Genomic DNA, 15,050 nt, shown 5'->3' on the forward strand with positions numbered 1-15,050 from the left:
TAAACTTGCTACTACCACCGTCCTCAGAAAGGGGTGGAGTCCTTATTGCTAAGGAAAGTATAAGCCAGTATAATCCAGGCTTTGCATTAAGGAATAGGCTATTATAGATATCCCCGATTAATATACATAGGCTAAATGCTCAAAAAACAATATGAAATCAAAAATATAGGTGAAGGAGACGCAAGGTTCCCGAGAACAAGTTTATTGAGAAACAATAAATAGGTATGGTCACCATAAATATGTACATATGCTAGGTGGATGACCAACAATTTTCACAAGTACTGTAGTGCATGGATGAATGATTATCTGAAAGAAAACATATGTGTCACTTACACATACCCCGGTATCCAACTTAACGTCCATGTTACTACTTTGCTGACAATAGCGTTGGCAAACGCTTGGCACCCTGTCTGTACTTATGTTACCATCACCATCACGTTGGAACAGTCATTGTGGGCTCTGAGAGCCTACACTACCAGTTATATCAGCATATATAACTAACTATTCACCCAAGAATCCAAGTCCCAAATGATTCCGCTGTTCCTCGCAGAGTTAAACAGCAGGGTTAACGACGCAACCAACTGCTACCACAGACCTCTTTAGCTGCTCCACTTGCTTAGCATAGTGGCGAAAGAATACCCTGGAAGACTTCCAGCCAGTGTATGAACGAAGGTGTTCAAAATCCATAAAATTAAAGAAGTTTAAAGATGAAGCAACTTTCCTCGGATCATGACCTGCGGGTGAACTGTCAGGATCCGCTCTGCGAATAAAATATGTAATTTTCGCCCTAAGTTGATTTAAAGATAAATTCGAGCCCGAAGTTTCTCCTCTGAATAGTTGGCCCCCATGGAAGTCTGAAGTTCTACGAAGATAGACCTTAAGGCATTCTACGGGACATAGAGATGCATCTTCTTTCAGAGGGCAGATTCTCCAGGGACCCCACCTGTTGGTGGGCAACTCGTTCTTAGCGAGAAACGTAGGGTCCGGAAACAGGTTCAGTTTTCCCCCATCCAGGAACTGAACTCGGCCCTCCTCTCTCGAGAGGGCCACAATCTCACTAACTCTGGCCCCAGAAGCAAGGGCAAAAAGGAAGATCACTTTTTGAGTCAGGTCCTTCAATGCACATTCCTCATTATCTAGTAATGAGGCAAAATGAAGGACTTTGTCTAATGACCATGAAATAGGCTTTGGAGGAGCTGATGGTCTAAGCCTAGCACAGGCCTTTGGGATCTTATTAAACATTTCGTTAGCGAGGTCTACCTGGAAGGCATATAGAATGGGTCTTGTTAGAGCTGACTTACATGTAGAAATTGTGTTCGCCGCCAGCCCCTGTTCGTGGAGGTGAATGAAGAAGGATAGGCAGAACTCCGTAGAGATCTCGTGCGGGTTCTTATCTTTGACAAAGGCTACCCATTTCTTCCATGCAGATTCGTACTGCCTCCTAGTAGACTTACACTTGTATTCTTCCAGGAAGTCGATACTATCTTTCGAGATTCCGAACCGTTTCTTCACCGCTAGGGAGAGAAAATCATGAGCTGCAGGGTTCGGGTCTTCTGTAATGAAGCGAAGACAGTCGACTTCTGGACTTGCTGGGACAGAACTGGGTCCGGGAGCGGTAGGAACTTCAGTCGTAGTTCCAGAGCCAGAGGGAACCATACACTGTTCGGCCACTTGTGGGCCACTATTGCTGCTACTCCCTTGAAGGATCTCAGTTTGTTGAGGACCCTCAACATCAGATTGTGAGGGGGAAACAGGTAGATCCTGGACCATCTGTTCCAATCGAGGGACATCGCATCTATTGCTTCTGCCGCGGGGTCCACATATGGGGACACATATTTCGGCAGCTTCTTGTTGTCCTTCGTCGCGAAGAGGTCTATCTGCAGTTCTGGGACTTGACTCAAGATGAAAGAGAATGATCCTGCGTCTAGGGACCATTCTGTCTCTATCGGTGTTATCCTGGATAGAGCGTCCGCGGTCACATTCCGGACTCCTTGAAGGTGAACTGCTGACAGGTGCCACTTCTTCTTCTCCGCCAGTCGGAATATGGCTAACATCACCTGGTTGAGAGGTGGGGATCTCGATCCCCGCCGATTCAGACATTTCACAACCACCTCGCTGTCCAGTACCAACCTTACGTGGATCGAGTGACGTGGGGATACTTTCTTCAGGGTCAGAAGTACTGCCATAGCTTCTAGAAAGTTTATGTGAAAGGTCCCAAATAGCTTGGACCAGATTCCTTGCCCTTTTTTCCGATGGGAGTGACCCCCCCACCCTACCTTTGAGGCGTCTGTGTGGATTGTCACTGACGGGGGGGGTGGCTGAAGAGGTAGAGACCTCTTTAGACGACTGGCTTGAGACCACGGTCTGAGAAGAGAACGTAGCCGAAGTGGGACCGGTCTCTTTACGTCCCTTCGCTCTTTCGATGCAAAGGTTCTCCATACTCCCGCTGCATCTTTTAGCTGTGCTCTTAGCACAGGGTCTGTTACTGATGCAAACTGAAGAGAGCCCAAAACCCTCTCTTGTTCGCGTCTTGATATCCTCTCGGAACCTAGAAGTCTCCTGACAGACCCTGCTATTTCCTTCCTCTTTGACATCGGGATGGAAAGACGGTGTGACACTAGATCCCAGTGAATTCCCAACCACTGGAACCTCTGAGCTGGAGAAAGACGAGACTTCTTTCTGTTGATCATGAAGCCTAGATATTCCAGGAACTGAATCACTTGTAGGGAAGCTTGCAAGCATTCTGCTCTGGATGCTGCCCACACCAACTAATCGTCCAGGTAGGCTACTACCTGGAACCCTTTTAGGCGTAACTGTTTGAGAGCTGTGCTCGCAAGCTTCGTAAAGATCCTTGGGGCTATATTTAGTCCGAAGGGCATCGCCCTGAAAGCGTAAAGTTTTTGTTGTAGCTTGAATCCTAGGTAGGGGGAGAGACGACGACTTATTGGAACGTGCCAATATGCGTCTGACAAGTCGATGGAGACGGTATATGCCCTCTTGGGCAGTAAGGCCCTTATGTGTTGTAACGTTAGCATTTTGAACTTGTGGTTCACTATGAACTTGTTGAGTGGTGACAAGTCCAGAATGACTCTGAGTTTCCCCGAGTCTTTCTTGGGAACACAAAACAGCCTCCCTTGGAACTTGATGGACTTTACCCTCCTGATCACCTTTTTCTCCAACAGATCTTGGATGTACTCCTCCAAAACGGGGGTGGAGTGTTGGAAAAATTGAGGGCACAGGGGCGGAGTACTGTACCAACTCCAACCCAGTCCATTTTTGAGAAGGCTGTGGGCCCAGGGATCGAAGGTCCAGCGATCCCGGAAATACTGAAGTCTCCCACCTACCGGCGACACTTCACTTTGACTGTCCTGCAGTCTTGCCTCCCTGGCCGCGACCACCTCTGAATCCTCGTCCCCTAGAGGGGCGTCTTGATGACCCTCTAGCTGCTCCTCTGGGTCTTGCACGAAACGTGGTCGACTGTCCCTCGAACACGGGATTGAATGCAGGGGAAGCTGATGACATTGCTTGGGGAACCCATTGGAAGGTGGTCGGGGTCTGGGCTACCAGTTGTGGAACCGGAGGCAAAACTGGCTGTTGCTGCTGTGGTCTTTGCTGTTTGAAGGACTTGGCTGGACGGGAGGAAAACCTTGACTTCTTCGCCTTTCCTTTCGGCTGAGGGCCCTCATCCGGAGAAGACTTCCTCTTAAGGGACAGGCCCCACTTCAGGAGAAGATTGCGGTTCTCAGTGGCGGCCTTGTCCACGATCTCTTTGACCACGTCCTTGGGAAAGAGATCCTTACCCCAGATGTTAGATGAAATTAGCCTCTTGGGTTCGTGCCTCACTGTGGCCGAGGCAAACACAAACTCCCTACAGGCTCTCCTTGCTTTCACAAAGCAATAGAGGTCCTTGGTTACTGTGGCCAGATGGATTTTGGCCATAACCATGAACATCTCTGGCATCTTGGGGTCGCTAGCCATCGTCTCCATGTTGGTCTGGAGAGACATCGAGGCTGCCAGGCGCTCCTTTGTGTCCAATTCCCTCCGAAGAAGGAATTCCGACAACTTGGGAAGGTTTTCGCCGAACTGCTGACCTGCAATGTCGGCGTCTAACTTCCCAACCGAGAAAGTAAGGTGCACCTCCTTCCAGTCCTTGTTATCCATTGGCAATGCCAGCGATAGAGGTTTACATTCCTCCAAGGACGGGCACGGCTTGCCAGCTTCAACTGCCTTGATGACGGCCGCAAACCCCTTTTGCATAAAGGGGAAGGCCCTAGCTGGGGAGGATACAAAGGAGGGGTGTTTCTTGCTCAAGGCGGCAACCTTCGAGTTTGAGAACCCCCTCTCCTTTAAAGCAGCTGTCAAGGTGGCTTGAGCCTTGGAGTGATCTAGGATAATCACTTCCTTTGGTTCCGTCTCCTCCTTCGAAACCGGCTCCTTCTTCAAACGGACATAGCAGTCCGGGTAGGCCCCTCTACTGGGCCAGAATTCCACCTCCTCAAGGGGAACTGAACCCAGTTTCTCCGACATGACGATCTTCCCAATCGTCATCGGCATGTGCTCGGCATATCTCCACGGGTTGGCATCCGAGCACAGAGGAAGGTCCTTAACGTTGAGCTTCTTTGGAGGTCCACGTGATGCTGTGATCTTCTGCATCTGGAGCTCCAAAGTAGCGGCCTTCTGATTATTCTCCTTCTGCATCTGTTGGATCATACCAACGATGGAAGAGAGAGCCTGTCCAAGCTCTGCTGGAAGAGCGGACGAGGTAGAGGGGATAGGTTCAGGGACCTGAACCGGCACGTCTGATGAAACGGGAACCTCTTCCTCCACAGCAATAGGATCTCGATCTTGCTCCTCGCCCTCTGCGAGGAGATCCTGCTCCGCACGATCAGACAAGTCGGACATCTTGTCGTCCAACTGGATGTCGTGCAAGGCGTCAGCGACATCCTCCTCCACTGGGATCTGGATCAGAGGGATCTCCGGCCGAGGCTGGGGAACAACAGCATCAGGGGAAGCCTTGGGGAAAAGGTATGCCCTCATCTTCTCGTTAGGAAGATAAGGTCCAGTGGTGTTTTTCTGAAAACCCCTTACCCAAACACGAAGCCTCTCCCTCGCTGCATCTCTTGACTCCGCCGACCTTGGGGATTCAAAAGCCTCTGATAGCAGGTTAGTACATACAGCACATACCTGCGGATCCCAGTAACGATGTTCATCATTGGAGGCTGCACAAGCTGCGTGCCTCCTACACGAGGTATGTCCGCAAAAGTTCTTACTGCGGACATTGCAGAAGACACTATCACACTTCGGATGCTCCTCCTGTAAAAGAAGAAAAATTTCCATGAATATCAAGTGAATTTTAATTCACATGTAACAAATGAGTATTCAACAAAAGAATAAGGGAAAGACACCTACTTGTGAAACCCACACAAACACCTGTGGAAGCCCACCGGCCAAGTCACATAGTTAGTCTTTACTAGAATAACCAGAGAACGTATTTCCGAAGGAAATTAGGTGTAGCTCACACCTAAGGTAAAATAATACCATTCGGCCAGGAATAAAAGAATTATCTTTTATCCTTGTAAGGCGACACCAGGTGATTATACCAGTAACACAAGTAAGATAGAAAAGACAGTGTTGTAACCTACTACATCATGAACTCCTTTGGTTGAATATACCACCAAGAGAGGACTGATACAGTACCTGAGGGTGGTATGCCAGCCGGCTACTGCCGCTCAGCACCCCCCCCCCCCCTTGTTTTGGAAAGGCAGATCTCAAGTACACAACCTCAGATCACCTTTATTGGGGAGAACTCCAGAACCCATGCCTGAACCGGCCGGCAGTGGTTGCCAGACCGTAGCCACCCGGTTTGCACAGAGTTGCCGGCCATCATACTTAGTGGCCGGCTGACTGGGCAGTGTCGCGGGCCGGCCGGCAGCAGTAAACAAACCCTGCCGGCTAGCCCCCACACACTAGGCAGCACTCGGCTGCCGGCCCCACTTGTAGTGGCCGGCAGATGAGCAATAGACCGGCCGGCAAAGGTATACACCCAACGCCGACCGACAGCAAAAGAACTGGAGAACACCCCTCCCCACCGACAGCCGGCCTGTAGGCCGGCAGCCGGCAAGGACAACACATACTAAGACAAAAGAGTGAGTGCCGGGTTAAGAGACTATAAGTCTCTGAGCCCGGCACCCGAAAGAGTGCCGAAAGGAAGGGGAAGACACAATGTCAAGCTTCCTAACCGCTGCTTACTGAATTTTCAGACGGCAGCGATAGAGGGACCAAGAAAGGACCGGGCAGCACTCACAGTAATGGTCTCTGCCGGTCGGCACACTTTGCCGGCCGACAGGAGACCACGTCAGTTCCTCATCCCAACCTAGGCTAGGCAAGGATGAAGACGACTGACACAATGAACGGAAAAAGAGAAGGGAAGGACAGAGGGTCCTATCCAACCTTACCTTGGTTAAGGGTCATTCCAAACTAAGACAGTTCATCTCAGTAGAGAAAGACCCGAGAGGGAGGCCGGCACTACTGGCTGCCTCCCACGAACCACGGCAAGGAAGGAATTGCCTTTCCAGAAAAGGGAACATATCCCGAGACCGGAACGGCAAGGACAGTCTGATGAGTCACCGAGTAAAGGGATCACTACTGGAACCCAACAAGGTGGACTAAGGGGGGAACCCTTAGTGCCCGAGTCAATCGGCAAGGGAGACTCTGCCCCATGCCAGACAAACCGGGCTCAGACTAAACACTGTTGTACTGTCACCCTCTGAACCAATACTGTTGGAACGGGAAGGTACAGTACTACCCCAGCATAGATATATTTGAAGATTAATTCAAATAAACCACTAGAGTTAAGCCTAAGGCTTAAACAGAGGGAAAGGGTTTGCCCCTTCCCCTAAGAGAAGGGAGCAAACGGGGAACAGATAATATTATAATGACCTAAGACAACCTAGCCTAGGCACTAAGAGAATCGATTACCTAATTCACCGAAACTCATATCAATACTATCTTGGAAGGTACTCGAAAAGGACTAATATGTATAACGTTGCCTAACGCTTAAAGCAATAAATTCACATTTGGAAGACTAATTATCATGCAGGAAGTACATAGGCCAACAACTAGCCTACGAAGACTAGTGTTGGTAGCCTTGGTAATTTCGCCAGGCACATTACTATCGCATCATAACAGAATTCCTAAATAAGCTAAGTAGCTAATATTTAAGCGCAAAGGGGGCTGGGAACGTCGCTCTTGCTAACAAATAAATCCTATTCTAGCGAGCGACAGCATCCATGATGCCTCCAGCAGGCAACAGCTCTTGTATCAAAGATAACTCTTTTAATAACTTTAATTTTAACCAAGAGCCTACATTTATACATAAAAGAAATAATACTCAACTTATCCGAGGCAGAAGAAGTTGGAGAAAGCATTATAAACGAGAAAATTCCAAGATTAGGTAGTAAACAGGGAAAATACACCGAGTCGTAGAGCTACGCAAAAAGGAATACAGATGGCGCCGTGAGCGGCGCAGGGCACGCTTTCGAAGCGGTGAGGAGGGATGCCTTATGAACGGCTCCCCCCTTTCTTATCGTTTTCGTTTTCTTGCCATTTTACCCCTACGAAGTGTTAACTCTATTCGGGGTATAGATTGCTATGAGGCGTGTCAAGAATACGTCCACTGATATTTACGATATCCCTAAGGTCTTTTTTAGGGATACTCGCTCCAGGAGTTAGAATTCTGGGTACCTGAAGGTAAATTCTCTGGGAATATCGCTGTAGTTGTAATATACCCTAGGAAGCTGCCTTTAAGGAACTTCCATCAGGACGACATGGCTTGAGCCCAAAAATACCATTATATCGTAATGGAATAAAACGATGAGAGAAATAAATAACTAAAAAATTAAAGCATTAGTATAGGCTACAATTTCCAGTAATAAATTCTCATCCTATTATAAATTATTCTTTATCATGGGTACAGTTTAAGCAAGAATATTCTGTATACTGTTTATGATATGGGTAAAAGGTATTGCATCATATTCTTAAATTAGCACTACATGCTACTAAGCTTACAATTTTGAACAGATATAAACATACGTCCCATGGACGCAACTGTGCACCCATATATTTCTTTGTAATTAAAACCATTACAGGTTCAATGAAAATGTTCTGATTAAAAGTTAGAAGGTTATTCTTTATTTCATTATAAACTAAGATTATTTTCCTTACTGAAATGTCCAATCATAATTGCCTTTCCAATAATAAATAATCAGATTTCAAGAGTGAAAAGAGTAACCCCATATATATTCAACTTGATCAGCAAAAACAGAATATTGTACCTCTCTGGTCTTTTTCCTCATTTTCGCTGCAACTTCTCGCGTCCCCCACGAGACATTATTGAGATTGAAACAAGAATAGACCACCAGCAGAAGATACATAGATGGAACAAGCAAGTAATAGACTAGTCCGCACGGGAGGCAAAGGATTTCTTTTGGATGCATTAATCCTGTTATTACAAAAGATCCGGAAGTTGCCAAAAAGAATATAGATGTTGGTGTATCCCAGCCCTCCTCTGCAAACTGTAGCATCATGCCCACTATGACAACAATCATCACCAAGGCATAACCAGCCGAAAGGATGTAGGCAAAGGAAATCTGCATGCAATTGTAATTATACCAAAGGTTAGTAAGTGTAATAAGAACAAAATTTTAAGATTATGTTATTCCTTTACACACCTGATGTTTATATTACTTTTCTCTTTATGCTCGGTTCTATCGACACTTTCATTACTTTTATACATCAGTGGCTGACATTAACCATTAGAATATCCTATTACTTCACTAGAGGCTTAAGTCTTTTGAAGGGAAGGAAAACAGGAAACTTTTTAGCAGTTTTATGGGTACAATAAATGTTGATGAAACCGAGCTTTCCGAGAGAAACAATACGAATAACAGGGAAGATTCATAGAGATAATTATAAACCTATAACTAAACATGCATTAAAATAAGCCTATTTAGTTTTAAAATGGGTTATTTAGCATCAGGGGAGCAGTATTCTAAACTTCACATTACTATACAAAATACTGTACTGTAGTGTAGTGAAATCTCTCTTGACTGCTGAAGGCACGGATACTTTAACACATGCTCATCACGAACTACTTTTAATTTTGTTACAGAGTAATAAGACTTCAACAGATGCGGGTTGTGTTTGTGCTGTAAATGTACTGGAACTAGTATTATGTACTGTTATTTCAGTGTGGCTTTAACAGAAAAAAAATAGTAAAATTTCAGTTTAACTTTTAGTTCCATAACACAGAAAAATGGGGAGCAAGAAATTTTTGTTTACAAGGGGAAGAATAAAAGAAAAAGATAAAAAAATCAATACATCTTAGGTATGAAATGATATTAATTTTTCATTAAAAAGATTACCAATTTACTAAAGCTTAACCAAAGGATTTATTCTTAAACAAGAGATTATAACTGAAGCACTAGAAATTTGAACTTGGACAACTCGGACAATGAGTATAAAGCAGAAAGCAGAGTCACTGGAAGCAAAGGGGATTCGGGAAAGAATCTTTAATTGAGTCAGTAGTGTACTGGACCAGGTAATGCACATTGTCAGCAGTAAACATCAAAATTATTATATACTTTTTGCTCAGTGTAATAAGTCAAACTATTTCCTGGTCAGTAAATTGGATTCTTTAACCTTGCATGATAGAAAATTGAGGCCTAATTAAAACATTGTCTACATTACTTTTCTGGCAAGTAATGTACTCGACTCGACTCAGCTCATGTCAAACCCATCTAAATTTTTAGACCTTAGTCTATTTTCGAGTAATTAGACACAAAATTCTATGTAATGGAATCTTCCCAACATGCTCCAACAATAAAACTTAGTATTTTTAGTCAAATCTTTCAAAATCTTTGTATTTTCCTTGTGAGATCCCATTCAGTTGGTTTGACGAATATGAAAAAATATATTGCTCAAAATTCTCAAAACTTAAGTCTTTCAGTTTTTTCTCATTAATTTTGACCCAATTTTCTAATGAGCAGGGTCTCATATATAGAATTTTTTGGTTCCAGAGAGATGTTTTTATGTTATAGAAATAACTGTACAGTATAGCTGGTTCATTTTACGAGAAAAAATGGAGCTACGATGAGCTGATGATTGGTGTTGTGTGTAATCAATTCTTTAAGGTACAACAAGTATTTTAAGTACACTGAATATGAGTAAATTCTACACTGTAGTCAAAATATTAAGCAGAAAAGTATAAACAACACAAGATGAATGCAGACTGGAGAGACTATGCAAGAGAAGGACTTAGCACATAATTTATACATACAGTATACTGCATTAGATAAATGTTACTGTAGAATCATGCAGTACATTCAACCTGAAAAAAAAAAACATTTAGATTTTGCACTACAAGCTTCATTGCTTTTGCATGCATTTTCTGTGTCTAAATAACTAAACAACATTCAGATGCAACTCCTATGGGGTTAAAGATAAGCATCCTAGTAAACGAGAGTAAAACTAACCGCTTCCTGACATTTTGCGAAATGCCTGTTCCCTCCACCAATACGTTCGTAACAGCTAACCTCATGCCCATGTTTGCGTACAAACTAACATTTGTACAAACCTTTTTGGTCTTCTTTGTGGCTATTTCTCTTGTACCCCAAGAGACATTGTTGAGATTGATAAGGGAATAGATGATCAAGAGGAGGTACATAGATGGAATGGACAACAGATACAATAGACCAGGGATAATACATTTAAACTCTTGAGGATGCATACAAGCAGCTATGAAGAAGCTGCCACTCAATGCTATCAAGAAAATGGCAGACGGAGAACCAATGCCGTCCTCGCCTAACTGGAGAGTTGTACCAACGATGACAGCCATCATAATGAGTGCATAAGAAGCAGACAAGATCTGGGCTACCACTAACTGTTTCCATTTAAACAAATGATGAAATGTACCACAGTTTTCCCACACACAAACATACCATGGAAAAGACAGAAAAACATACCATACATTAATGAAAACATTGACAAAAACAAACAAATAAAACAAGGCTTTGATAACATAGCATGTTAAATTTAACTATACTGATACTCAGCAGAAATTAACATGGAGTCAAATTCTATATATGTTAGTTTAATTTATTACAGTAAAGTTATCTGAAACTTGTATTATGTAATATTATGTAACTGAAACAAAAGTTAATATGCTAAAAAAGATTTCCATCATTAATAACATTGGTTTTCATGTAATAATAAGTACAGTACTATATATATATCAACTACTGATTGCTGATTTAAATTGCATACTTTACATGAATGTCAGACTTCAGTGTGAAACAAACCACCATGAAGAGGAAAATAGGAATGATGTTGTACTGGAACGAAAGCCAGTTACCGATACGGAAAGCAGCGACAAAAGCACCCACCAACATAAGGAAGATTGTGCCTGGGCCAAGAATTGTACCAGCCATCAACATAGTCTGAAAAAGTAAAATGTTTTTTTAGAAAACATCACAAGCAGGTTCATATTTGTTAGACAGTTCACTAGTAAACAATTTGTGTAGCTTTGAGAGTATGCCTACCTGATAGAAAATGTATGGGAGGGAGATATTGTCATTGACTTGAACCGTTCTTTTATAGTCCTGCAACAAATCCATGATGTTAGCCATGGTTGAGGGCACCCATCGTCGACGTTGGTTGTAGAATTCTGAAAAACCTTCAGGAGCGTGAGTGTAGGCATCTGAGGCAGCACTGTATTCTACTCGATATCCTCTCTGAAGCAATAGTGTGCAAAGCCATCGATCCTCTCCTGTACAGAAAAAATATAAAACAGTTCTGCATTAAACAATGATTCTTTAATTACCTATATTAAGAAATCAATTTACTTAAAACCTAAGTAACATATTTCACAAGTGAAAATACTAAAACTACATCCCTAGTTGTGGCCTGATTGGTAACGTCTCTGTCTGGTGTTTGCCAAACTGGGGTTCGAGTCCCGCTCAGACTCGTTAGTGCAATTAGTGTCTGCAACCTTACCATCCTTGTGAGCTAAGGTTGGGGGGTTTGGGGGAGCCTATAGGTCTATCTGCTGAGTCATCTGCAGCCACTGCATGCCCCTCACTGGTCCTAGCTTGGGTGGAGAGGAGGCTTGGGCGCTGATCATATAATACATGGTCAGTCTCTAGGGCATTGTCGAGATTGCTAGGGCAATGTCACTATCCCTTGCCTCTGCCATTCATGAGCGACCTTTAAAAGGTAAGCTATGTATATGATAATACAATATCTTTTCTTCTTTAACATTTTGTTGTTGAAGATTTAAGATATTTATCAAAGTTAAACTGACGACTCACTTACCCTGATCGTACTGTACATAATGGCGAGCCTGGCTGGATTTCAATGTGTATCTGGCCATAACATTATCATCCATAAGAGCTTTTCCACGGAAAAGTGAGAAACATCCGGGACTACAGAGCACACAACCAATCATATGTTCAGTTGCCTTTTGCAGCCAATGACCAATAGCATACTCGAACATCTGGTACCACACCATAAGACCTGTATATTTGGAGTAAAGTATTGTTAAGTAAATGCTCATAAAAATAGAAAAGACAAGATCTTATTTGAACTAGAAAATAGCTTTTCCATTGCGATGCTTTCTCTTTTCATAAAAATGCTAACTAAATTAAAAAAAAAAGTCTCTACAGAATTATAAATGATTGAAATATTAATTGAAAGGCCCAACTAGAAGATCAAACTCTACAATTAGTTAATATCTAATGAAAAAAAAGACTTCCTGACTTACCAGAACCGACAGGATGAATACGTCCACAGGCAGCACCTAGGTTAGTGTTCTTTTTCATAAGATCGACCAAAAGTGCGACAGCACTTGGAGTAAAATCAATATCTCCATCTAGAGTGAGAAGGAAGGTGTTCTCGGCAATTACTTCTTTTCTGTCCACCGATATGGGCTGGTCCATTAATTTGAATCCAAGTAAATAGTACATGTACATCACCTGTAATCATGTTTGATTTAAATTAGATAAGTTTTAGGTACGGGAGAAATTTATTTATGAGTAGTTTTTAAAAAAATTTTAGGAGTGACTAGTTTTTACACAAATCTAAAGGTTAATAAAAAAAATCAATGTTAGGTTAAATTACATTATTAGCCATTTTGTAAAATATGGCATAACGAAAGATATATACTACATTTTGGTAATTAGAATTCTTTCCTCCTTCAGGCTATTGTTTCATTACCTGGCTCCATCTCTTCTTGTGCCTAATCTTAGACTTGTCTTTCAAATGAGCAACAATCTTCGTCTTTCCAGGAAGCGTCCAGATAAGGCGTCCTCCGTAAGGTGCGGGGAATTTCTTGGGTGGTCTAATACGAATGTTCGTCTGATGAACGTGGGTTGCAGCGTCATCCATTAAGGTCACCAGTAGCTTTACAAACTGATTGACTACGTTCTCATCTTCATTTTCATCAGATATTTCAAAGGCGTCATCAAAGAAAATGTGAGCTGGAAAAGGGAAAATAATAAGCAATTATTTTTGTGAGCTTAACTGGACAAAATGTTGCTATGAAAGGTATCAAACATTACTTATGTCTACTAGAGAAAATATAATAATAATACAGTATATTGCTAAACAGTAAAGTTTAATATTTGCCTTTGAAATCTTTGTTAAATGGCACTTATGAAAATTCAATGAATTTATAATATACAGTTTATGAAATGACAACTACTGGAGTCACTAAGGTTTATTGCTATACAACAGCTAATAAAATTGGTTTTATATTATATCTACAATATACAAAAAAATGATATACCGTATATAAAAATTGAAGATAACATTCAGACTAGAAACAACAGCCAAATCTGAGAGTGCCGTAGTAACTACCTTTTCAACGAAAATTAAAAAACATTTAGTCCAATAATGGAATACTTCCAAGCACTCACTTTCGAATTCATAGTAATCAAGATCAACAATCTTGAGGTACTTCTGAGCCACACGACGAGCAGACTGATCTTCATCCATCCTAAGGATACTCTTCAACATCTCCATCATCTCTTCTTCGTTCTCATGCCACATAGTGGCCGTTGCATAGATGCGAACGATGTGATCCGAGGACTTCGTTTTTGCGTTGTTTGTGTTGGATGAATCCGTGTGGATGGATATTGTCTCGTAATACTGTGACACCTAGTGGTAGAAAACAGTGTTACTACAAATATAAGAAATAATCAAGTAACAGTTCCAATCTAATATAAATGAGTTTTATTACAGGTACTGTTTAGATTTTAGTCCCTGTAATTGAAATTCATATAGAAGGAAATATACTTTGTCAGCATATAGCAACACCAATATACCGTAACCCATATTCACATTCACCCTGAGAATATTAAAGGAAAATAAACTTCATTTTGAAAATATATAGTGCAAGTGTCAATCTTATCATATCTTTTCAAAGTCTCATTTCTTGTACCAATGAATAAAACTACATTGTGTCAAAGTAAACTCATCTGTATACTATATGGAAAACAATTGCAGCCAACATGATTATCATAAATTAGTGATATTATCAATAAGATTTGCTTTTATGCACACGTTGTTTACCTCATTTTCGTGTTCATCCGGGTTAAGATTCAATTCCTCCGTCTTGACGTCCCCTTCGTCATCTCTGCGACGGTTGAGGGCAAGTGACAGATCAATCAACAAGGAGTTGTACATCGGAGAGACGACCAACTTCTCGGTCGATGCGAGACGTTCACACTTTGGAGTCCAGATGTGCAGCGTGATCCATGTTTGCGATAATAACCAAAATAGCCATATCCAAGCATACTGTAAAAAAAAAATTGAATTTAGATGCTAATATTTTTTGGTCTATTAGCAAGTTATTTCAAGCCAGAAAATAGATAATCCATTCAAAGCTTTGCTGTTATACTGTAGTTATGGTTTTAAAACTTGAAAAGACCTAAGTAGGTATTTAAAAATAAAAGGTCTAGCATTTACTCAAGAGAGGAACTAACTCTAGTCAAAGT

The 15,050-nt window shown here is 42.2% G+C and overlaps 1 pseudogene; it reads right to left on the reverse strand.

Annotated features, from left to right (window-relative positions):
* Positions 1-15,050, reverse strand: part of LOC137643346 (chitin synthase chs-2-like) — a 38,074-nt pseudogene that overhangs the window by 15,606 nt on the left and 7,418 nt on the right.

Source organism: Palaemon carinicauda, chromosome 6, assembly GCF_036898095.1.
Source record: "Palaemon carinicauda isolate YSFRI2023 chromosome 6, ASM3689809v2, whole genome shotgun sequence".
In the NCBI taxonomy this organism is placed as follows: Eukaryota; Metazoa; Arthropoda; class Malacostraca; order Decapoda; family Palaemonidae; genus Palaemon; species Palaemon carinicauda.